Consider the following 27,678-nt stretch of genomic DNA (forward strand, 5'->3'; position numbering starts at 1 on the left):
AAGCACATGGAGGGTCATTGTTCGGGTAATCCGTGCATGAGAGAAGCTTATGTAAATTTTCATTCTTTGATTAATAAATTGCCTGTAGTACCCACGTTGGGACAGGCCGTGGACTGTTTCCCTCTTTGAGGGTTTTAACCACGTAAAAAATACTGGTGTATTGATCTGTGATCTGGTTGTGAGTGGTGTCCTTTTGGTATTCTTTCTGAGGAACTTACCCTGTAAATTCCTACATGGTATCAGAGCTATTTGAGGGCTGCATCTGTTGGTGATCCAAATCTGAAGCCGGTAGAACTGCATGCGGCTGTCGTTTCCTAGATCTGCTGTTTCTGACTGCTTTCAGGCCGAGAGGACTACTCTTTTGCGTTCGGAGCATCTTGAGGAACCCCTTTCGTTTCACGCGAAAAGGTTTCTGGTAGCCCTAGCTGCGTCATTTTTCAGATCGGGAGGTATACAGTGTTTTTTGCAGTTTACTGTTATTTTCTCTCTGCTTATTTCGGTTTCGGTTTATTTAGCCTTTTTTTTACTGGATCTATACCTTTCATTTCTGCGTATGCTCTTTGCCCTACGACTCTGTGCGATCTGGGCAAATCAGAAACAGAAAGGAAGGATTTTTCTCATGCGTATGCTCTTTTCCCTGCACGTTAGTGTGATCTCGGAAAATTAGAAACATTGAGAAAAATATTTAGTTTTTCGGCTAAAGCTAACTTTGAAATTTTTTTAATTTTTTTTTAGTTTTTTGGCTAAAGCTAACTTCGAGCCTCAAGGTTCGTTTTTCTTTGCATATTCGTGTTGGGTTTTGTGTTTTGTGTTTTGTAGGGAAAAAGAGCTTTCTCAAGGCAAGCACGCAAACCAAGGCCCCCCCCCCTCTCTCTCTCTCTCTCTCTCTCAAATTATATAATCAATCGCACTCCTACTAAGGTTCTAGAGAATATCACTCCAGAAGAAGCTTGGAGTTCCATTAAACCAGATGTAAGTCACTTTCGTGTGTTTGGAAGTGAAGCATGGGCCCATATTCCAGATGAAAAGCATAAAGCTTTAGAACCTAAGAGTGAGAAATGTACTTTTTTTGGATATTCTAAAGATGTAAAAGGTTATAGACTTATTCCATTTAAGTCCAAAAATGTTATCATTAGAAGAGATGTAAAATTTGATGAAAATAAATCGGCCTGCGAGCCTAGTCCGGCGGATGTGCCACCTCTTCCTATCTCTTCTACTTTTGAAAACATTTCTTCTTCAGATGATGAAAGCGAGGATGATAATCCTCCCCCACCTTCTCAGGATCCTCAACTTCCAAGATGGGTCCGTGCTACTCGGGATGCAGCAGGTGATCTTGCCGGTGATCCTACAGATCAGCGACGTACACGTTCTCAGTTTGAAAGAGCCTCTTCTTTACTGGCTCAAGCTCCAGTAAATCATGATCCTGACACTTTTGCAGAAGCTTCAGGCCATCCACATTGAGAAGCAGCTATGAATGAAGAATATCATTCATTGATGACAAATGATACATGGGATCTTGTTCCTCTACCAAAGGGACGCAAACTTGTTAGATGTAAATGGGTTTACAGAACCAAGTATGGACCAGATGGGAAAGTTGATAAACATAAAGCTCGTCTCATTGCTAAGGGCTTTTCACAGGTTGAAGGCATTGACTACACTGAAACCTTCTCCCCTGTTGCCAAAATGAACTCTATCCGCCTTGTTCTTTCCCTTGTTGCCTCTTTAAAATGGGAAGTCCATCAGATGGATGTTAAATCTGCCTTCTTGCATGGGGACTTGCAGGAAGAAATCTATATGGAACAACCCATTGGCTTCATACAAACAGACTCCAGCCTTGTTTGTCGACTTAAGAAATCCCTTTATGGCCTCAAGCAAGCTCCTAGGGCTTGGTATGCCAAAATGGATAGCTTTCTTTTAGAATCTGGCTTTTCTAGGTGTCATTCTGACAATACTGTCTACACCAAGAAAGTGGGAAACTCTCTTATCATCCTTGTTCTTTATGTTGATGATCTTATCCTTATTGGTAGTGATCCCAACCTTATAAACCATGTGAAGTCCAGCCTTAAAAAGAAATTTGAAATGACAGACTTAGGACACTTACACTATTTTCTCGGTCTTCAAGTCTTGCAATCCAAGGAGGGTATTTTCCTTTCCCAGTCCAAGTATGCTTGTGATATTCTTCGTCATTTTCACATGGAAGACTGTAAGCCAGCCCCTTCTCCCTTTCAGTATGGAGTCAAACTTTCAGTCTCTTGTACTTCTCCTGAAGTTGATGCTACCTTATACCGTCAACTTGTAGGAAAACTCTTGTATTTAACCCATACTCGTCCTGATCTTTCCTTTGTTGTTGGCCTTGTTGCTCGTTTTATACAAAACCCCCGTGAAATTCATTGGAAAGCAGCTAAAAGAATACTTTGTTATGTTCGAGGTACAGTACAGTTTGGGATTCATTACAGTGCCAAAGCAGCTCCTCTGTTAGTTGGTTTCACTAATTTTGATTGGGCTGGTGACCCTGATGATCAGAAGTCTACTGCCGGTTATGTCTTCACTCTTGGTTCAGGACCTATTACATGGGCTTGTAAGAAACAGGCTGCCATTTCTCTTTCGTCAGCAGAAGCAGAGTATCGTGGTGCCGTGGAAGCTAGTAAGGAAGCCTTGTGGCTTCATCAGATCCTATCAGAGTTTGGCTTTGAGCAGCAGCATCCAACCACACTTTGGTGTGATAATCAAAGTGCCATTCAGCTATGCAAAGATCCAGTCCAGCATCAGCGCAACAAACACATTGAACTACACATGCACTTCATCAGAAAGCTCATTCATGACCATGTTCTTGAAGTGCAATATTGTTCAACAGATGATCAGGTTGCAGACATCTTCACAAAGGCTCTCACAGAGGCGAAGTTCACTAAACTTCGATGTATGCTTGGAGTTCAGGAAGTTGTCACTAAGGGGGGATAGGCTCTAGTGCCTCCTTCCTTCTCCTATTGTAAATCCTTCAATCCTATCCCAAGTTGTTCTTAAGGGGGGATGTTAGGATATTCCGACACATAGGAAATAGTTAAGTTCAACTTGGTCTAGTATAGAGTTAGGTAAAGTGTGTTTCTTTACCGTTGTACATTTTGTAACTTACAATCCGATGGTCACGATATGTAGTGATACGACGGTTCATTCTCTCCTCGGTATTACCGACACTTGATCCGTGGCTTGACACCCGATTGGTCCATGAGTTCTATTTAAAGCGCATGGAGGGTCATTGTTCGGGTAATCCATGCATGAGAGAAGCTTATGTAAATTTTCATTCTTTGATTAATAAATTGCCTGTAATACCCACATTGGGATAGGTCGTGGACTGTTTCCCTCTTTGAGGGTTTTAACCACGTCAAAAATACTGGTGTATTGATCTGTGATCTGGTTGTGAGCGGTGTCCTTTTGGTATTCTTTCTGAGGAACTTACCCTGTAAATTCCTACACAAATCACCACCTATTTCATAATCGTGGACCAGTTTAGTATAGCGCGGTCCTTTTGCATGGTCCAGGGGCACTACTATGCAGAGTGATTTCTTCTCAAATATCATCTTCTGCTTCTTCAAATTGATTACCCCATTCATGTCAGTGGCCTAATCGATCCCAAGGAGTGCAGGGTACAGATTTCTATCATCCACAATCTCTATCACTTTGAAGTCATCTAATGCACTCATGCCCTTAATATCCATTGTCACTCCCTACAATCTTCCCACAGGGATGATTTTATGTTGATTTTACATTACTAATTGAATTAGATACCACTGCAGCGTAGGTCTCCCCATCCTTTCCCATGTCCATTTAGGAAGAACAGTTGCGTCTGACCCCAAATCCAGAATTACTTGATCCATCTCATACTCTCATATCTGCGTAGTGAGCCTCATCTCACTCCCTGTTGTGGTCTTATGCTTACCAATCTTCCTGACTACTCGTGATCCATTAGGATCATTTTCTTTCCCTGCACACTTATTTATTAGTTCATGTAGTCCTTTCATAGCCTTGTTGTCATGCAACAGCTTCATACAGGTCTCCAAGAAAGTAGTAAGCATGGAAGGGTCCATCTCTTCAGCTGGCTTATCCTGACTTCCTGAGGTAGAGGCCTCAGCGAAGCTTTTCTTTGCTTCCATAAATGTTTCCCGTGCACGCTTCAGATCAAACTCGACCTCCTTTTCTGGAGCTTTACGGACCCATTCAATTTCTTCAGGCTACTTCCCCTTATCTTTGCCAGTCGTCATACCACTCCACAGCATAATATTTACCTTGGGATCCTCTTCGCCAAGCTCATCCCTCATCATGTTCAGGTTCTGAGTTGGCTGCAGAGGCTATGCCCCCTTTTCACGTATCTTATCTAGCAATACTAGGCAATCTTCAGTTGCATGGTCAAACTGAGTACAATAGAGGCATGACAGATGCGTCGGATTCAGGAAGTCTCGCGCGTAGTGTCCCGGTCCTCCACAGTTAAAACAAATGACCTGTCCCCGACCTCTACTAGGTCCTCTTCCACCTCTGCCTCATCTGCGCCCCTAATATTCACCTTGCGCTCTCCCAACACCTTGGTCCAGAGGTCGTTTTTTGCCTGCACCCTATATGTGAGCGTTTTATCCATTATTAATTCGTAACTATGGCAATCGCACTCATCATGACCTACCGATTGACAAAAGTTGCAGAATAGCTGTTGCGATATTTGTACAAATTTCTGCAGCAAATGGAAATTGTCCATCGCATGTTTTCCAACTACCTGACAGATAACACACCATAATGTGGGCCCTGTACTTGGCCCTTCTTGAGCTTCTAGCCTAAGAGGGATTGGTCCTCTTGCTACAACATAATTCGTGAAGACTGGGTAGTGATCTTTGTCATGCCCCTGGCTTTTTCATTTTAGGCACCAAACTTCTTCGCGCACCTCTGGCCAAGCTGAGCTATCTTTCTTTAGACTCTGCATTTCTAGGCAAAGGTTCTGCAACTACGCATGAATCTATTGAACCCCCAAATTATCATCTTGCATCGGTGTCTCAAGAAATCTCATCGAAATTTCCAAAGCTTCCACCTAGGTCCCAATCTTTTGCTATGATAGCGCAACACTTAGATGAGGCAGGAGCGAAGCCACAAACCATTCACGGTGCTTCCCATCTATTAGATTCATATTATATTTTTGGATTGTACACTTCAATCTCTGATCCAGATCCTAGGGTGTCTAGCCAGGCTTCATCATGATCTCTTTGAATCCCACAATTAATTGCCCTTCAAACTTAGGTCTACTGAATTCCTTATTCAATGCAAGATGACTATCTGCCAATGCAGGCATCGGGTTATCAGTGCAGCACTTAATGTACCATGTTAGCATGCATTCCTACAAAGCACTAACCAACGTTGCTTTCTTCATTTTCTCATATATGATACCTTGAGCTTCCCATACAGCCTTCCCGATGAACCAAAACTAGTTTGGATCCTCATTTCCCAAGCCCTTGAACACAGGTGGCTTTTCTGAGTTCATCATACTAAATGGTAGCGCAGGTGGCAGTGGTGCAGGTGAAGGTGTATGCGGTGGAGGTGAAGATGGAGGCGGTGTGGGTGGATTTGGTACTTGTAGGAACCCTTGCTTTATCAACTGAACAATGCTCTGTGGAGAAGCTTGTGCTACTTCCTCGTTGTCACTCAGAGGAGGTTCAATCAGTGGGCTATATTTAGGGCCTATTTTCCATCCGTTCCGAAAGGTCTTTCCACTTCGCCTAGCCCAAAACATTAAGGAAGCTGCATAACCCACTTTTCACACAAGAGCATCTTAATCTAGGCATTTAAAGAATTTAAATACTTATCTTGCGGACCCTTGAAGAAGTGACACTCTGTTTTGCTGTAACTGACCGTGGTATCGATCGCGAACTCTGTCATGAACCTTCCTATGATATGATCGAGCCAATGATAAAAAAACGCATGGGATCTTATCTTCCGAGGCTTCTAATCTCCACACTAACTCTGGGTTCCAGACTATTGGACCGTCAAGCCTCCGCCTTCCTTGGCCGTCTACCAATTTCATGATCCACTTATACAATTCAACCAGGAAGGAAAATAAGAATATCCTGTGTATCTCTGTGTATAGATATCTATCGAACCACTATTTTTTCATCAATTGCGGATTCCTGCTCTCTTGTGCCACGAATTTGTGGATCTTTTTATCCAACTAGTCTTCGATCTCATTCTTAGTTGGATTCTAGTGATGTGACATCACACATCTCTTTATGCAGATATCGGTCTTGAAAATGAAACCATTTGTTGGACTGATGGGCCCTGACCCAGGTTTAGCGTTAATTATCAAAGCAAATCCCTACACTACTGGCCCTTTCAGCATCAATCCACAGAGTGCGGATTGAAGTCTCACCCGAAGTATTATGGGGGGAACCAAGTTTCCACACCCTAAGATGGAAGTGATGTTGCTTTATACCCTAACCCTTCCTTTGTGCAGATTGATAAGCCTTTTAGGGTTTATCGATATACTTCCCTTAGTCATCCTCTAGACCTCCACGAAGGTCTATGAATGTCTTTCGCATAGCCTAATCAGGTGATTCAGACACTTACGCACCTCTGTAATTACTCTTATTGGTGTATTTACCTAGATTAGCTTAAGTAGTGGATAACTTCAACATGTATTATGATTATCTTCATGTAAATAGATATTTCTACTTGCATTCACATAACAAAGTAAAACATATAGATTTGTGCATCAATAACATAATCATATGCATTCATAACAGAAGTAAAATAACTCATACAAAGGTAATTCCAGAATAATTCTCTTTATTGATGTTCAGATCTCCCCTATAGACTCTAACTACCCTGCACACATACCTGCAGGGTCCGCGCACTCAACTGTAGAATTATACCCTACGCCTCTACACACACAGCTGCAAACTTCTACCCTAGGCCTCTGCGCACACAACTGTGGACTTCTACCCTAGGCCTCTGTGCACACAACTGCAGAGCCTCTCTCCTACATTAAGACTCTTCACTCTTAGCTCTCACAGACCCATTACATCAACGACTCTTCAAAACATATATGAACTGAACTAAAACTTCCTTAGACTCTTCTAACACTTCGCTTTTTATATAATCCCATGGTCTACAGACCAAGGGTGGATCTCATAAAGATGACACAAGTTACATAAACTAAGGGCAGAAACCCTTGATGATTCTTTACATCTTCGCACTCTATGACCACAAAATGCAAAGCCTTTACATTCTTTATACAAAACTTGGTCCTCTAACACCAAAACTTCAGCTTTTAACCCCAAAATTGACCCTAGGGACTCGTTCCCAACAATTATGAACAAGCTATCATGGCAACATGGTATCAACATGGACTCTTATGAATGTCTCACACATCATCATGATTGGCTTCTTCATCTATTGCATCAATTGCTTCATCATATTTTCCTATATAATGACTCCATTTCGTCATTTTATCATGACCCAAGTTGATATCTCCTACCAACTTCTGGCCCAACCTACTTTTGGATTAGGGATAATGATCTTTTGCATCTACCAAAAATAATATACTTGCCAAAGGGAGGGATCAAAGGAGGGGATCCAAATGAAAAAGCCATCCTGAATATCGATTCATGGATCTTCCTCAATTCTCATTTTACTACAATTCCCGATTCTCTGTACTATGCATTGCCCCATGAGAGGAAAAGCAAAAAATGAGGTTTTTTTGAATGGTAGGCCCTTTAACAAGAAAATTTTGGGCAAGCCTCTACCAATTCTCAACAGATAAACACTACAAATTTTTGGAATTCAAAACCCTTCCCCATAAGGAGGAGTTATGGGCAATATTCCAAAGGCTCTTGGTAGCTAGAGACTGAGAGAAAAGGTAGATATTTTTAATCCCCTTCCACCTATATATTTTTTGGGGCTACTACCTGACTTTACTTAATTAAGGGAATTCCACCAAAGTTTCTAGTTTGAACCATAAATATTAAAATATTATCCTTTTAATCTTGGGAAGAATATGTTTCAACAATATTGTGATCAAAGACCGATAAATTAGAATACTCTAAAAAATGGACTTTAGTGGTAACAACCCTTTTTGTTGCACCACATATATGCAAATATCAATATACATACATACATACATACATACATACATACATACATACACACACACACACACACACACACACACACACACACACACACACACACACACACACACACACACACACACACACATATATATATATATATATATATATATATATATATATATATATATACATACATACATACATACATACATACATACATATATATATATCTATATATATATATATATATATATATATCTATATATATATATCTATATATATATATCTATATATATATATATATATATATATATATATATATATGGTTGGTTGAAGGGAGGGACACAAATCCATATCTCTAGGGGGAGGTTTGTTATGGTATGTTGTGAGTAGGCATAAACTAACCACATTTAATCCTTTATTTATTACCCTGGCCACATGTTATCTATGCATATAGGCATTGAAGTTATAGAGTGGGAATCATCGGAGGAGGACAACACCATTCTTATCACCTCCTCATGGATTGAGAGAAGGTAACAACTGCTTCAGGAGGAAAGTGAATGTCAATCGAGGAATAATAGGGAGAACAACATAAAACATACTGAGAAATGCAATTAATAAAGAGAAAATGTGTGGAGAGAGAAGTATAGAATGGTTGTGGAAAAGCAAGTGATTGGAAAAGGAGTTGGCATGGAGTATTTACCTATGCAACAACTTAGATATCATCGAAGGCTAGATATCCCATGTGAATCATCCTTTATATCTAGTGATCCATTGGATGTAGAGGTTGGTGGAGGCTAATACCATGTGGATGGTCGAATATCATCTAGGGCTAGATACCCCCTTTCATGTGTCATTTTTATCTGTGGATTTGAGCTCCATGGGTGGTAACATCTATTACAAAAATGAAGAAGTTGGATGCCCATGTGTCGAATTAACCTTAATGTTGCTTACATGCAAGGATCCAGGCTCCACAGGAAGGTAAGATTCATCATTATGTTGCCAAGTTGGATCACATTGGGGCCAGATATAATGATAAAATTCCACAAAACACTATGGGGGAGGACCTAGTGGGCCCTTCACCCGAGTTGACATGGTAGTGCCATGTGCATTAGACTAGGACCACATGGATACTACATGGTGGCATAATGATGACGTGAATGATTCTATGTTAATGTGGTAGTGCCATAAAAAATATGACATGGGTGCCATTGATGTGGAAATGCCATGATAGATCTGAATTAGGCATCATTGACGTGGCCGTGTTATGGTGGATTTGACCTAGACGTTATTGACATGCCAGTGGCATGGTGGATATAACTTGGACATCACTAATGTAGTAGTTCCATGGTAGATATGATGTGGACTAGATACCATACAATGGGTGTTGTTCCATATTTGATTTATGGCGAAATGGATCTCGAGATCTAGGGGTCTAGTGGTGGAGAGGGAAGATATGCGGTTGGAAGGATTGGATGGTTGGATGTAGCAGATGGCCAAGTTACCTTTACAAAAGACTTGGAATTGGAGATCCAAGGTTGAGGGTTATTGAAGAGTGATAATCATTTATAGGCTAGATGTGGGTACAAATCAAATATAATGGGAAAGTTCCATAAAACACTATGGGGAGGGTCTCAGTGGGTCCCATGCTTGCATTGACATGGCAATGCCATAAGGACTAGACAGGGACCACGTGGTAGTATAATGATGATGTATACCCCGCATTATGTTATCGTGGTATTACAATGATGATGGGTACCACACGTTATGTTATTGTGGTAGTGACATGAGGAATGGACAAGGGCCATGTGGTAGCATAATTCTGACATGGCCTAGTGTGATTGGATAAAATTTGGAAGGGCATAACTTGCAATCCAAGAGTTGGATGGAGCTAAAATTTATATCGTCAGAAAGCTCTCGATGAGATGAATGCGATTGTGATATTTTTTTGAGATTTGAATGCCTTGAAAAAAGAGGATTTTGTAACCCCATCATCATAACAAACCTTGAAGGTCAGGTTAATGTAAATAGGTAACACCTCCCATAGCTTGATATAGGACAAGGGGGTGGGAGGAAGTGTTAAATATTGGTGTCATAGCTTAGGCTAGGTACTCAGACTAAATGGGCCTTAAACAAAAAAAATAGAGCTCTGTTATAGAGTGATATTAAAATAGAGGTTCAATAATAGACCATTGGAAGTAAAATTGATTTCAAAGAGATGGATAAAATTTAAATTGTTGTTTTTAATTGTTAGATGTGTGTTAAATATTAGAGTTACAATTGGTGTGGATACTAACCTTGTTAAAAAATTATGATCTTATATTTTGTTTTCTAGCTTGAATATTAATCTTGGATTTGATTTTGTAACCAACTTTGGGGCTAGATTCTTAAGTGAAGGTATGCCAAGGTGACGAGTGAATATATTTAATAATTTATGCTTGACTTAGCTAACAATTATGTGTGTGTAATAACATATAAGGAGACACAAAATTATAGCAAGGAAATAAAGGAATGAGTATTAGAATGGTACAATACAACATGGATAGGTACCAACATAATTAGGCAGATGATTTAGTTGGGAAGCGGCTAGAGGAAAATTTTGTTGGCTAGATGGACACCCTCAAGAGCTTAAGGGTTGAATTGAGGGGTTGTAAGGTAGATAATAAAAGGATTTTTCGAGCTCAAGAAAATAAAGTAGAAGTAAATGTAGTAATTTTGCATAGATTATCAGATCTATAAAGGAAAAAGAAACATGAGATTCATGTCATCTATCTTGGTAGGCACAAATCCAAGAAAATTCCATCTGAAATATGGAAACATGGATTATATATGAATAGGGAAAAAGGAAACAAGTCAAAGAGAAGACATAGACAAAAAAGTGAAGACACAATGAGGGGATGAACTCTACTTAGCACTCCATAAAGAAGGGTTGGAAACCATGAGTAGTTATCTAGTGCTGCAACTAGAAGACACCACCAACAAAACAGGAGTGAGAAAAACTTAGTTCTTTAGGATTTCAAGAAAGAAAAAACCATAAATTTGATGGAGAAATTAAGAAATTTGATGAGGCAGAAGCCTGGATATTGGGAATGAAGAAATAATTCAAAGTATATGACTACATTGAAAACATGAAGGTGAGAGTAGCCATTTTTAGCTTGAAGGGAAAAGTTGATATATGGTGGGAGGATTTGAGAAATGTCAAGGGAATTAGAGAGAAATAAATAGCATGGGGAAACTTTGAGAAATATTTCTAATAAGAACTTATATGAAAGGTACTATGACAAAAAAAATTAAAGAGTTCCATGAGCATAAGCTAAGTCAACTTACTGTTGATGAGTACACCAAAAGATTCTTAGAACCGTTGAGGTATGTGTCATACATCATATACTAGAATGTGAAGATTAAAGGGTACACAGTGGATTACCACAAGCTTACTAATATAGGATTGAGTTTGATGAGCCAAGAACCCTGGAGGACACAAGGCTGAGCTGAGCAGTCGAGGTTTGGTGGTAGAACAGGGCAAACTAGTGTTTAAAGGCCTGGATAGAGACTGCAACAAGCACATGAGGGTTGAGATTGTTTGGAGGTGTAACAACCCCCTCCACCACATAAACGATCCTAAGGGGAAGCATAAGGAGTTACTTTATGCTAACTTGAACTGTAGAGTCCTCTTGTGAATTGGGGTCACAAAACTCCTGATTTTCCACTTCGTTAAAACCAAAAACCAATACCACCATCACATCCAACTGATTGAGAGTTTCATGACAATATAAATTTTATCAAAATATGATGTTTGGTTCAAAAGTTATAGTCATTCAAATTTTAGCCAATAAACCATTTCCATGTTCGTAAGGTACTTCCATGTGGCACCCACATGGAAACCCTATCTCACCAAGGTGGTCCACGTCACTAATGTTCTACCCCATGCTATGCCCCATGGATTAACATTTATTTTTCTCTCCTACACTTAACATTGATTTTTTTAAACACTTATAATATTTCAGCGCTCTTTCAAGTTCCTCTCAAAACTTAGATAGTTATGGCTACCCCTTGAGCTTTAATGGGACAAGGAACCTTAATGAAAATCTCCCTCATACATGTAGTTTCTCTTCCTTCTTTTATTCGTTGGCATAATGAATTTACTAGGCTAGTTGTAGACTTAGAGCCCTCAAATACCATTCTAGCTTCCCTGCAACCCATACACACAACCACCAATTAATTAATAATGGGACTCAAGCAAACCCTGTTGTTGGGAAAAGTATCCATTCAGAATGCCCCTATCCCACTCTAAGGTGTGATAGTGCCTTAGCCACAAACAAGGAAAACTAATTGAGTATTTCTTCTTTATGAAATGTAAATGAGGAGAAAGGATGTAACTAACCTGTGTCTTCCGCTAGTTTGTTGATCCAATCACTCCTCTCTTCAGTGGCTCTCAGCTCCTTGCTCCTTCACCGGCCCAGCTTCACCGAATTCCTGCAAGATCACAAGAGAGAGAAACTACACGGAGATATAGATATACATTCATAAAAAGCTCAAGATCAGATTAAGCTAAACATGTAAGCATAACAAAACATCATTGGTATACAACATGTAGGAGAAACTCAAATAGTTTATTGATAGAATAAGAAAGTCCAAGAGGAGATACAACCAAGTGAGTTCCGATCCAGAATCTACCTCCCAGCAAAGGAATCCCTTCCTCTTCTCCAACAAAGCATAAATCACCCAATGTACTAATCTCAATCTCAAACCAACAACAATTCTCTGCAAGGTACAAAATTCCAGCCTCTTGAACCTCTGGGTGAGAGATCCATATATAGATGTAAGCAGAGAGGATGAGTCAGCTTATGTTTTTTACTTGTGGCTTCTCTCTGTCAGTTCTTGCTTCCACTTGGAGGTTGAGAGCCTCTTACTCATCACTAGTCGAATTCATTGAGGCAAGTGTCATTGGAGAAGATTCTGGAAGCTTCCATGGTCTTTCCACCTCGTTGAATGAGCTTGCCATTTGTCATTTCCCGCTCACCGCACCCTGGTAGTGCTTCCACCTGTGTTGCAATGCACCTAGCCAGTGTAGCCTCTGCATTTCAACGCAGGCAGCTAGTGGAGCCTCTGAATTGATCCTGATTTGACTAGTTTTGGGCAGTTTCTGGTGGAGAACTTCTGGGAGAAGCTATCATTTGTTGACCTTGTTCCTTTAGGGGTAGGAACAACTCTTTTAGGGACTTTGGATCCCTTGGATTATGGACATTTCATGCTCAATGCTGTAAGGCACAAAAATGTCTATAACAGTTGCCCCCTAAAGTGTGAGGCCGTTTATCGGGTGAAATGCTTTATTAGGAGGATCTGAAGTTCTTTCAATGCTGGGAGGAGACCTGTAATAAGATACAATACAATACATTATTTTTCATACTGTTTTCATGATCTAGCTGAGGCGGACATTCCCATGCTCAGCTTTATAAATTCATCTTCCTGTACGTAGAACAGACAATCGTCTGATGGTAGACTGATGATTTTGATGAAATCATCATCCTTTTGGTAGGATGATTATCTGTGCTGCAATGCTGTACATGTCAATGTCTTTATTTTTCCTGAATATATATCGCAGCCCGGATGGATGAAACTAGATCCGGGGTCTTCAATCTCGTCCAATCTTCACTCTAAGTACAAGTCGATCCATGTGAGAAATGTTCTGAAGTCGAACATGGAAAGACATCACTTGATTACCAGTCAATGATGTAAACCATTAACAAGCGCGAGAGGAATCACCGATAATGATAATGACCCTCAAGGTACTGCAGTACAATTCACGTGGTGTGAATAAAGGACTTGGCGTCGAACACCACGCAAAATCTTTCAGTCGAAGGTCATTGATGTATACCTGTCGCCGGAAGTGAGAAACTTGCCATTGAGGCATGCAACTTTCAAAGTACTGAAGGGGGTGTTCCTAGATCAACTTCTTGGATAATGAGCTGATGTCGACAAGAAGCGATCCGTCAAAGGAGTGCCTTGATGTATCCCACATCAGTGACACGGAACGGAGCAAATGATTTTGATGGAGGTGAAAACGATCTGATGATATATGGTTCAGGGTGGCGGTCATGACAGAATGAAGGATAATGTATGGTAGTGGACGGGACACGGTTGACTTCTCTGGATGACTTCTCTTGAACATATCAGCGACACTTATGTGATGGATTGGTATCATTTACCCCAAAGGTGGATGGTATGGCGAGACCATGGTGATGTGACCGGTGAATGAAACAACCCAACCCGACTCAGGCACAGAGCGGAAGTGTCATGTTCAAGAGCGACTTGCTACCAATAAAGTTCTTTGAGTTTCTTCCCAATTTTCCCCAGTCATTGCTGACCAGTACCTCTTTATTTTTGTCAAGCTTGAGGAGGATAACATATGCTTGTTCTATAATTTGCCCTGCGGGCAAACCCATTGCTATGTTTTAACGAGCCTAGCGATAGTGAAACTCGTTCTCGTCTAAAGACAAGTTTGTCGCTATTAATGTATTTTAATGAGTTTAACGACAAAGATAACTCGGTCCTTTTCATTTTTAGAGAGTCAGAAAAGGTACGTAAAGATAACTCCAAAGTCCTTTTTCATCATCTAATCCCTTAAGTCCGAAAAAGTATAAAACAATACAGAAGGGATGAGTTTTCGATAGTTTTAACGAGCCGAACAAAACAAGCGCTCGATCTTTTTGTGCAATAATCCGTCAGGTCCAAAAAGATTAAAATCTAGAGGAGGGATAGCACTTCCGGTCGCTTTAACGAGTTGGAAGGCCAAAACTCGGCAATCTTTTCATATTTTACGAGTCAGATGAAAAGATCTTAAAGAAGACTCATCTTTTGAGGAACGAGTGATAAAACGGGTTAGCAGCTGATTCCAGGTAAGGGTTGGAATTTTCCAATCATGGCAGTGTCACAAGGATGGCTAGTGAAATCACTCTTCGCAGCTGTTCCTCAAAATGGGTAAACAATCATATGGAGGTGAATGATCGGCTAATGGAAAAGTGGAGGTGACGGTGCAAACACGACCAAGGCTTTAATGGCTGATAATGTTACATTCACTGTGGTTATTTACCGGAGGATAGTTCATTTTTTAACGAGCTTAAACGCGGGTTGAAACACTTGCTCGATCTTATGTTTATTTTTTAACGAGCATGAACTATGTGCTAAAACTGCTCGATTATCCAGTCATATGATAAGAATGTCTCATGTAAGATCCCATTTTTTATGGGGCTTGCACCTTACAAAGCTATGCCTCGCATCCTTTCGTTATGCAAGTTCGGAAACGACTAATCCTACGAGTTTAAAGGGTTAGACCTAAAGGTTTAAAGGGAGGACCTAAAAATTTAAAAAATAAATAGCCGCCCCTTGCTTGCACTCCAAAAGGTTTGCATGCCCCCAGGTATAAAACAGAGTTTCAAGGTTACCTCTACTTCACTTCTGCCAAAACAATTGTTTTACCGAGAGAGGCCTACCTCTTTCAAGTTACCCAAAGATTGTTCTGTTAATCTTTCAAACAAAACACTTCTTTGGCGATGTCTACCAGGATAAACAAAGGTGAGCGACGAGGCCCGCCAACTCACATAACTTTGAAAAAAGAATCTTATTCTAGAACAACCCCTCTTCCAATCACGGACGGGGTACGGACTAGTCATATTCTCCCGCAGAAACCTACCCTATACCCAAAGTTTTCCTGCCGAAGCAGACCAGGACGCATGCCCCCTGGGTTCCAGTCATATCCTTCCGAATTACTCGCGCTCATCGGGAGGGCGGACCGTGGGTTGAGACATTTCTTGCGTGAAGAGACCATTTAGGGACGGTATATGACTATTTGCGATGTGTGATCCGGGAAATGAAAGCTGGTCCACGAGCTTGACCACTGTTCCTTCGTGCGGAAAACACATTACTCTAAAGAGTGAGGAGACGATGGCTCCCATGCAATATATATAGTCTCGTCCAAGGAGTAGGTTATAATCCAAGGGTCCTTGAACAACCATCACGTTCATTTGAACGGTATTCCCTTTCAATGTTATGGGCACATTGGGGAGGATCCCTAAAGGTTGACTGGTTCCTTTATCAACGCTTGTCAGATTTCTCATTTCAGGCAAAAGCGCTGGCGAACCAAGCGCTTTCCAAGCAATAGAGGAAAGGATACTCACAGATGCCCCCTAATCAATGATGGTGCCAGCCATGACCATCGTGTATATTTGGATGATAATTCTGAATGGTATGCTTTCTGGCAAACGGGGTCTGCCTAGTTGGTTCCAGTCGAAGGAGACAACTAGGTTGCTTGGTGGTGGGACCGAGTAGACGACCGGGTATCGCTCTGACGAACTTCCTTCCTGCGATAAAGGAATGGGAGGATTGCCCCCGTGCTCGTCAGAGTCTGTTTTGATGAAGAGAATTTGGATGGTGTCATCTTTATCCTCTTCAGTGACTGTATCATTCGAAGATAAATCCTCTGAAGGCAAGACCGGGTCAACTGCCGCCTCGACCTTTTGACTTTCGTCGGGTATGGATTCAGCTGGTTCATCTTCAATGACCGGCGCTTCAGCTGACCACTTGAGCGGGCCAGCTGGATTTTAAACTAACGAAGGACTCGACAAGAGTTTTTTATATCCAGGAGAAAGTCGTAACAGTGAAACCGGACGATCATCCAAAACTCTTTTTGCTTCGTCTAAGAAGGGACAACGGTGGATAGCATGATTGCCTTCGCACAATCTACAGGGAGATCTAGCTCTCCCTTTTTGTCCAAGGACTTCACTTTCGCTAGTTGATGGTGTGCATTCAACCTGGCTATCAGAGGTTGATGCCACCGGATTGTGCAAACGGGGAGACCAGTCTCTTAGTATCCGAGGGATGCAGGGACAATCTCTGTGGAAATGGTCTCCCTTGCATATGACACATGGCGATTTAGGCCTAGTCAGTGCTGTGTGTGGATTTTTGTCAGACAACACTTGTTTGCCCCCAGTCGCTTTTGGCTCCTTCTTCTTCTTCCTTTCCTTCTTCTCCTTAGGAACTTGGTTTTTTGTTTTACCAGTTCAGTCAAGCGAAGAGGAAGGAGGAGAGGAAGAATTAGAGGAAGTAGAAGGCTGGTGGGTAACTCTTGACTGGTCTAACTGTTGATTCGACTGTTCAGGAATAGTGGTGTTCTGAACGACATTGGTTGAGAAGAGCCAGACCGGCAAGACAATTGTCAGTCCTGGAAGCGACAATGTGGCCATATGGGGCGCACCAACATCTCCCCAAGAGGAGAAGGGACTAGGATTTCCACCAAGGGGAATTCCTTGGTTTGTAGGCTCCATTTTCTCAACCTAAAGATCAACGCAGGAAAAAGGGTATGAATATTCCGTTTAAAATAAATTTTGACGATGCTTGGACACAACTTGCTTTTTCAATTTTAAAGAGTCGAGAAAAAGCAAAAGATGACTCTAGTCTCCTTCGATGTTTTAACGAGCCCGAAGTGACAAATGCTCGGATGGACTTTTTCCGTTATAGAGTCTGAAAAAGGCCAAAAGGGACTGCTCTGGAGTTCTAGGTAGAGGGTGTGCCAAACTTTTCGCAAAACCATAGAATACTTTTTAAGGTACGGGCAGTCAATCTTCCCGAATGCTGTGTTCAGTGCATTGCGATCAGTAGGGCGACCGACACGATTTCCTAAGGATAAAGGTTTTATGCCTATAGGGGTCTCCCAATATATACTCGACGGTACGTGGGAGCACAATCCGTACTGGCGCTTATCGTCTCTCAGGAGGAATCACCCAACCATCAGCGAGATCGACAGTCACCAGGTTTTACGACGCCGGAACACGTCTCTAGCCTAGACCTCTATGTTGTGCGTTAAGTTCCAATGCGTTGTTAAGTTCATTCAATTTATTTTAGGTTGATCTTTCTTAGAAGTTTGCCTTTTTGGATCACCACGAGATGTATGATACAACTCCTAAATGCAGTCTAAAGATGATAAGCAAGCTTTTATATCTTTTCAACAATGAAAATCCTAGCTACAAGGGGAAAAGAAAGACACAATCTTTTCTCAAAGAGCATAGAGCACACTGTAAATGCACTTTTCCTAAATCAAAGCATGCAAACTATCAAAATGCAAATGCACATATGCATGTATTTGTTTTTGCTTTCTTAATATTGATGCCTAAAAAGAAAGTTGTTGTACAAATTTGAATTCGATTTCAAGTGAAAACATAAACAAGTTTCTTTTTGAAAACAAAAATACGATTACGACACTTAATGATTTTGAAGTAAACACTTGTTTCGACACTAGAAATGCATAAATTCAAACCAAACGACAAAATTAAAAGCTTAATCAACTGTGAACAGCAAACAAACTCACTCCTAAGATCAAAACGACACTTACGACAGGTCTAGATCTAAGGGCGACAGTATGACTAGTTTACTTGTAATGGGAAACTGCAAATGATGTAACCAATACACAAAGAACAAATACAGTTTCTTTATACAACTGAGGCAGAATTGAGGCAAAGAAAAGGGGTTTCAGATAGGTACACTGACTGATAACAGGCTGCAAAAACAGAGATAAAACTGAGCAAAAGGAAGCAGGGAACCACAGCTGCACAAGGCAAAGGCTGATCAGCGCACCCTCAGCACAGAGAAATTGAACTTCAGCGCAGGTAGCCTTCACGGAACCTGCGTTGAAATGTAGAACCTCTCCACAGAGTCTGCACTGAAGCAGAAACGAGAATTGTCTCTGGGTTCTGGGTCATGGTTTGCAGTTTAATCTACAGTTTTTGGCCGGATAAAAGCTATCAATTAGGTATAGTTAGGAGGATGATTTAAAGGAGGACTAAGATCTATCACAAAGGGCTGTTAGAGCACTTGTGGATCAACTGTTCAGATCATAAAAATAGGCCCAGTGAGTGGACTAGAGTGGCAGATCTCTACTTTGCATTTGAAAATGGCAAATGCATTTCGATTCGGCACTCCTGAGTTTATGAGAAGAACAACAATAGAAACAAAAATAAACTAACAAGATACGATCCCCAGCGGAGTCGGCAATTTGTTGTTGGGAAAAGTATCCATTCGGAATGCCCCTATCCCACTCTAAGGTGTGATAGTGCCTTAGCAACAAACAAGGAAAACTAATTGAGTATTTCTTCTTTATGAAATGTAAATGAGGAGAAAGGATGTAACTAACCTGTGTCTTCCGCTAGTTTGTTGATCCAATCACTCCTCTCTTCAGTGGCTCTCAGCTCCTTGCTCCTTCACCGGCCCAGCTTCACTGAATTCCTGCAAGATCACAAGAGAGAGAAACTACACGAAGATATAGATATACATTCATAAAAAGCTCAAGATCAGATTAAGCTAAACATGTAAGCATAACAAAACATCATTGGTACACAGCATGTAGGAGAAACTCAAATAGTTTATTGATAGAATAAGAAAGTCCAAGAGGAGATACAACCAAGTGAGTTCCGATCCAGCATCTACCTCCCGGCAAAGGAATCCATTCCTCTCCTCCAACAAAGCATAAATCACCCAATGTACTAATCTCAATCTCAAACCAACAGCAATTCTCTGCAAAGTACAAAATTACAGCCTCTTGAACCTCTGGGCGAGAGATCCATATAGATGTAAGCAGAGAGGATGAGTCAGCTTATGTTTTGACTTGTGGCTTCTCTCTGTCAGTTCTTGCTTCCACTTGGAGGTTGAGAGCCTCTTACTCATCACTAGTCGAATTCATTGAGGCAAGTGTCATTGGAGAAGATTCTGGAAGCTTCCATGGTCTTTCCACCTCGTTGAATGAGCTTTCCATTTGTCATTTCCTGCTCAGCGCACCCTGGTAGTGCTTCCACCTGCATTGCAACGCACCTAGCCAGTGTAGCCTCTGCATTTCAACGCAGGCAGCTAGTGGAGCCTATGAATTGATCCTGATTTGACTAGTTTTGGGCAGTTTCTGGTGGAGAACTTCTGGGAGAAGCTGTCATTTGTTGACCTTGTTCCTTTAGGGGTAGGAAAAACTCTTTTAGGTACTTTGGATCCCTTGGATTATGGACATTTCATGCTCAATGCTATAAGGCACAAAAATGTCTATAACAAACCCATTCTAGAATTAACATATTCACTATATTAGAGCATAAGAACTACTCAAGAATCCATAAATAACTTATTAAAAACATGATTGAGTTACCTGGAGTTTCAAGCCTCCCCCACATGCATATTTGTCATTCAATCATTCATTTGAATTACGTAACGAATAAGCAAATTTCCATTAACAAAACAAGCCATATAACCACAACATATCATTATAGTGAAATGGAATTCACAATACCATAAGTAAATCACTTATATTGTATTATAGATGAGCCTAGAAACTGAAATTGGGACTCTAACTCTCCACCCAACCATAGGATATCTACATTGCAAGTTTTTCTTACATTCATCCATCCCCAAGCTAGATTCAGAGCTTCAAGGTGAGTTCTCAAATGAATTAACCAATAATACTATATGAAATAGGCAATCCAAATATTGCACGATCTCCACCAACCAACTAATAAAAGGAATCTAGAGATTACACTATCTCCACCCACTAACTAACACAGGTAATTCAAAGATTATGCCATATTCACCCACTAGCTGATATAGGGAATATAAATATCATATAACATATCCAACCTCTAGTTAACATAGGGAATCCAAAGATTACAAAATCTCGACCCACCAGCTAATACAAATAATCCAAATATCATACCATCTCCACCCTAATACAAGGAATACAAAGATTACACAATCTCCAACCACCGGATAATACATGGAATCTAGAGATTATACCATCTTCATCCTTAAGTTAATATAAGGAATCTAGAGGCTGAACAACCTCCACCCTTATAATAATTCCATTAGTGGCTCCACCCTAAACCAAGAGTCTAGAGCTTACTGAGAATAACCAAGAAATAATAGTTTTAGTGGCTCCACTTTGTACTGAGAGTCCAAAGCTCACTAAAAATAATTATTAAGCCCATAGTCAAGCATAAGAAGACTCCTTGGACACTCTTTAACCAAGAACCCAATGCAACAAGGGCTCCACCCAATCTAGGAGTCCAAAGGACCTTTTCCCTTCACCTCATAAAAGTCCACCATGTTCTTCTAGTGCTCATAACTGAAAAAATGCTACTCCTCGCCAATATGCCAGTGACCTCATTCCCCTTCTTTCCCACTACACAATAGTGCTATCATGTCTTCGAGTTGTTATTCTAAGGATGTCACTCCACTGATCTTGAATCCTCTAGCTTCTTCACGCTCTCCCCTTCTCTCTCTGAATGCCCTCTTTTCTTCTCTGGCCTCCTACCTCCTGCCATGTCACAAGATCCTTCTCCTTGAGGAATGCAAGTGATAGCTTTTCCATAATTATGGTTGTAAATGTATGGTGGTGATATGTCGTCATGTCAGTTTCCCTCTAATCATAACTTCCTCTACCCAATGGGTCCATCCATTCCACTACTTATGCTAGTTTTCCACATTTGTTTTTAATCATTTGTGTTTAGATTTATAATGAAAAAATATACAGGATGGTCAAGCCACCATTAAATGAGTACTCTCTTCAATTCATAAGTAATCTCCTCCTCGACAACTCTAAACTTGTGTCATAATTCTTGGCGAGTCCATTTTATTTTCATAATGTTATTACAATATTATCATTCATAAATATTTACAAGGGGGACTTTTATCAAAAGGGGTTCTCACAAACCCTACTCCCTTGGACGAAAACCATCCTCAGGGTTCTTTACCTGAACATGATTTCAAAACATGCCCAGGAAAAAAACACTATTGTTAGCTTCATAGACATAGCTCTATGCAATAATTATAATTTATTTACATTTTCCCAACCAGCGAAAAAAATTGATATGTTGCTCGTGCTTGATTAGCCATATCCCATGTTACTCCCTCGGGCTCAAAGTGCCTCCACTACACCTTGAATTTCTTGATCACTCAATTTCAGAGCATGAGCTGCCTTTGATTTAGAATGCACAGAGGTTCCTGCTAGAATTCTCCCTCTGGTTGTACCTGTAACATTGACCATTCAATCACATGATTAACATCATGTACATACTTTTTTCGTAAAGAAACATGAAAAAAATTATGAAATCTTATTGTTGGTGGCAAGGCTAGCCTATATACCATCATCCCTATTCTTTCAAAAACTTGAAATGGCACATAAAATTTTGGTGATGGCTTGACACAAGACGCAATTTTTAGAGAACTTCTCTTGGGTCTAACTCATAAATCAACATGCTCCCATTCCTTAAATTCCTTATGCACTCTATGTTGGTAAACATATCTCTTTTGTTTATCTTGAGCCACCTTTAAATTATGCCTAATGATTTCCATATCTTGTTCCATTTCTATGAGAATATCAGGCGCAGAAAGGACTCTATTCATTGGATCACTCCATCTGCTAGGGTTATTGCATATTCTCCCATAAAGAGCCTTGGATGGACTCATCCTCAAGGTTTGTTGGAAACTATTATTGTAAGAAAACTCCATTAGTGGGAGAAAATATTCCTACTTCCTAGGATAGTGCATAACATACATCCTAAGCATGCCCTCCAACACTATATTTTTCCTCTCTATCTGCCCATATGTTTGTGGATAGTATGTTGAGCTAATGGTCAATTTTTTCCCTAGGACAAGAAACAATTATTTCAAAAATTTTGAAGTAAAATTTACATCTCAATATGAGATAATTTTCTTGGCTACTCCCTGCAACCTCATGATCTATTTTATGAATATTTGAGGAACATCACACACTATATAGGTGGATTTTACAGCCGCAAAGTGAGCTTCCTTGCTCAACTTGTCAACTACAACCACAATGACATTATTTTTCTTGGATTCTCTTGTCAAGATAGTAATAAAATCCATTGAAATTATTTCCCATTTCCATTTTAGATTGAGGATTGGTTGTAGCAATCCCCCTAGGTGCCTACATCCAGCCTTCACATGATGACATTCTATGCATTTAGAAATGTAATCATCCGCCTACCTTTTCATCATAAGATGAAAATATATCCTTTTAATTGATACTAGCACTTTTTGGTAACCTAGGTGACCAAAATATGACTTATGAAACTCATTTAATATGATCTTCTTCAAGCTACTTTCACTTGGCACATACAACCTATTTTTAAATTTATTAACCCATCTTTCGAGAGGGTGAAATATTTGTTCCTCAATCCTTCTACCTCTTGTTGTAGTTTTTATTTTAATTGTTGATATCTATTATCTTTCTTCCAGACCACTTTAATTCTTTCTTTAAGATCAATTGTTGGGTGATTTAATTGTGAGTTAAATCCCTGTCATTAATTGTCAACCTGGGGTTTGTAAACTGATGAGGTATACATGTACTATATGTACTATGTGGTTATTTATCATGATAGATTAATGTAATGTAATTGAAACTAATTACATAAAGAAAGTTAAATCAATCCAATCCAATCCAAATGTAAAGAAATTGAAATCACACTTGTATAAAGGAAATCACACTTGCATAAATGAAATCACACTTGTAGAATTGAATCAGACTTGGTAAATTGAAATCACACTCACACTTTCTTGAATTGAAATCACACTCACACCTGTTGAAATGAAATCACACTTGCTGAAAGGAAAAACTCACTTTCATAAATGAAAACACACTTGCTGAAAATAAATAAAATAAAATAACTACACTATGTTACCAATATGTACAAAGATGTACAAAATGTGGTTGATGGGGGCCCTCCATTCCTCAACAAGCACACCAAACAATCATCACATCTTGGAGATCAAAGTAGAAGTATGTATTTCATAAAATGAAGTTACAAGATAATGCAAGAATTCTCTATCCTCACTTTACAAATTACATCTTGGATGAAACTTTGAAATCTAGAACTTGGAACCTCCAACTATCAACTAGACACTAACTACTAGCTACCTCCTAACTTGGCAACCAACAACTATCAATCGATTTTATGAAGGGTGCACTTGTATTTATACAAAATTTGAGGATAACTATTAAATAAATATAGATCCTTAGATCTCTCGTAAATCCACATTTATCTCTTGTGGTTACTATTATCCCTGTTGTCATGTGGCCCAAAATGGATCCAAAACACTCCTGAAATGTTGGGTTGTGTTATATTCTTTCCACGACTAACCTACGTAGTGAACCAGGGGGTTAGAGGCGGGGTGGAGCCCCCCCTTCGTTGTGTCGATTGCGCAGAGGGGGGGTCACAGGGGGGGTGGGTAGCTCCCCTCTACGGGGTTCGGGGCAGTGCCCCGGGGAATTTTTTTTGGACCCTATATTAGGTTGGGCAAACCTACCTATGGTTTTCGGTCCTTGGTTTTGGACGCGATGTTTTTTGGTCCATGGTATTGGATGCTTCGACATGTATAAATATGTATTGTAACATTGAAAGAAATATAATGAAAAATCAATCTGGTAGTCCCGATTTTGGGATCCAGGGGAAAATCTCTGTGTATATGTGTTTTATGTGTTATGCTCTCGCATTGTTTATTTTTCTGTGATTTAGAATTCGTATGCAGGTAATTTCTGTATGGGGTTAAAACCTACATTTGGTATCAGAGCTGTTTTTGCTTCAAGGGGACGCCTTTGTTGCTGATGGGTTTCGCTCAGGCCTGTGGTAGACCCTGTTCAGTGGGAGATCTATGAGATCGATTCTGGTGGTGAAAGAAGATGGCAAGCAACGGAAAGATAGAGATCGAGAATTTCAATGGTCAGAGTTTTGAGTTGTGGAAACTCAAGATGTAGGATCTGTTGGTGGATAAAGATCAATGGATCGTGGTAGATCCAGGTACTAAACTAACATGAGTGACCGATGAAGAATGGAAGAAGTTGGATCGGAAGGCAAAGAGCACAATACGCTTGTGTGTCTCAGATTTAGTATTGCTGAATGTATCAGGGGAAGCTACGGCGAAGGCTTTGTGGGACAAGTTAGGGACTTTGTACCAATCTAAGTCTCTAGTGAATAAATTGTTCATGCGGAAAAAGCTGTATAACCTGAGGATGAAAGATGGAGACTCAGTGACAGAGCATCTGAACGCATTTAATACTGTGGTAAGTCAGTTAACGTCTGTTGATATTAAAATTTCAGATGAAGATAAGTGCATCAGTTTGTTGTGTTCTCTACCAGATTCGTGGGATAGTTTGGTTATTGCAATAGGTAGCAATGCAACTGCTTTGCGGTTTGATGAAATAGTCTCAGCCTTGCTGACAGAGGAGATGAGACGGAAAAATATGGAGAGCCAGAATGGTGATGCCTTGTCTGTACGAGGGCGATCCCAGAATAGAAACAAAAATAAGTCATCGAGTGGGAGATCTAAATCTCCAGGAAAACCTGTAAAGGTGGTGTGCTGGAAATGTAGAAAGGAAGGGAACTTCAAAAGGGATTGTAAATCTAAAGCTCCTGATAAAGGAAAGGGATCTGATGATGCTCCTTCTACAGAGGCGAAAACCACCTCAGATGAAGGTGGGGATGTGTACTTGGCTTCTTCAAGTACACATGTAGATCATGAGGCATGGCTAATTGACTCAGGTGCATCCTTTCACTTCACTCCCCATAGAGAGTGGTTCTGTGAGTATGAGAAATATTATGGTGGTGATGTCTTCTTAGGAGATGAAAGGAAGGATAGAGTCATTGGTTGTGGAAAAGTAAAGTTGAAGTTGCAAGGTGGAAGGGTTAGAAAACTTCCAGGTGTTCTGCATATTCCTGCATTGGCCAGAAATCTGATTTCTGTAAGCAAGTTGGCTGATGCAGGTGTAAAAAAATAGTGTTTGAGAAGGATACCTGCAAGATGGTTCGGGGAGCACTGGTATTGATGCGGTGAGTTCGGACTGGAACTCTGTACAAGCTGCCAGGTAGCACTGTTTTTGATGGATGCAACAGTTCTATGGTTCCTGAAAGTGGAGCTGAAAATCTAGTGGTCTCTGGAGAGAAGACCATGCTATGGCATCAAAGGCTTGGACATATTGGAGAGAAGGGCCTTCGAATACTTCATGGTAAAGGTATGGTAGAAGGTATGAGTAATAGCTCTCTGGATTTTGATTTCTGTGAAAATTGTGTATATGGGAAGCAGAATCGGGTGAGTTTCCCCTCTGGTGCTAAGAGGGCGAAACAGATATTAGAGCTTGTGCACAGTGATGTGTTTGGACCTGTGAAAGTTCCGTAACTGGGTAAGTCTGTGTACAATGTATCATTTATAGATGACTTCTCAAGGAATACATGGATATATTTCCTTAAGAAGAAATCTAAAGTCTTTGACAGGTTTAAATAATTTAAGGCTCTCGTGGAAAATCAGACAGAGAAGAAGATAAAGGTGCTGAGGACAGATAATGGTGGAGAGTTTTGCAGTAAGGAATTTGAAGAATTCTGTAAGAAGTGTGGTATAGCACGACAGAAGACTACTCCATATACACCTCAGAAAAATGGAATCACAGAAAGAATGAACAAGACGTTGATGGAAAGGGCAAGAAGCATGCTCAGTGGTGCTGGGTTAGGACAGGAATTCTGGGTAGAGGCGGTGGATACTGCATGTTACTTAGTCAACAGGTCACCTTCATCAGCGTTGGAGGATAAGACTCCACAAGAAGTATGGACTGGTAAGAAACCATCTCTTTCACATCTGAGGGTATTTTGATGTGATGCATATGTACATGTTCCAAAGGAGAAATGAACCAAGTTGGATAGTAAATCTGAAAAGTGAATCTTTATTGGGTATAAGGATGGTTTAAAGGGTTATAAGCTTTGGAACCCAATAACAAGGAAGGTTGTGTACAGTCGAGATGTGGTGTTCAGAGAGGTGAAAGATGTTATTAAACATGAAGTCCAACCAAAGGAACCTGAGAAGATAGAGTTTGAGCTAAAGGAGGAAGAATCAGACTCTGCAGTAGAGGAGGAATCAAAAGATGAAGAGCCATAAACTCTGGCTGTGAGAAGATCAGTTCGAGAAAGAAGGCACCCAGAAAGGTATAGTCCTTCTACTTTCTGTTCAAATTTTTCTTTGTCCGTTACTGATGATGATCCCTGAACTATGAAGGAAGCAGTAGATTCAGAGGATGGAAAAATCTGGAAAGAGGCCAAGGTTGATGAAATGGCATCTTTGCACAAAAATGAGGCTTGGGATCTGGTGGAGTTGCCAGTTGGAAGAAAACCCATTGGTAGCAAATGGGTGTTTAAAAAGAAGACAAATGTAGAAGGGAAGGTGGAGAAATACAAAGCTCGATTGGTAGAAAAAGGTTATTCCCAGGTGCCGGGAATTGATTTTGGTGATATTTTTTCTCCTATTGCCAAGGTAACTTCTATTAGATTACTTTTATCTGTTGCTGCTGCTTTTGATTTTGAGGTAGAACAGATGGATGTGAAGACAACATTTCTTCACAGGGATTTGGAAGAGGAAATCTACATGAAGCAACCTGAAGGCTTTGCGGTGAAGGGTAAGAAAGAGCTGGTATGCAAGTTAAAGAAGTCTCTGTATGGGTTAAAACAGTCACCAAGGATGTGGTATCAGAAATTTGATACATTTATACGGGGACGTG

Source organism: Pinus tabuliformis, chromosome 3_2, assembly GCF_031772625.1.
Source record: "Pinus tabuliformis cultivar Carrire ecotype Pingquan chromosome 3_2, CPIR1, whole genome shotgun sequence".
In the NCBI taxonomy this organism is placed as follows: Eukaryota; Viridiplantae; Streptophyta; class Pinopsida; order Pinales; family Pinaceae; genus Pinus; species Pinus tabuliformis.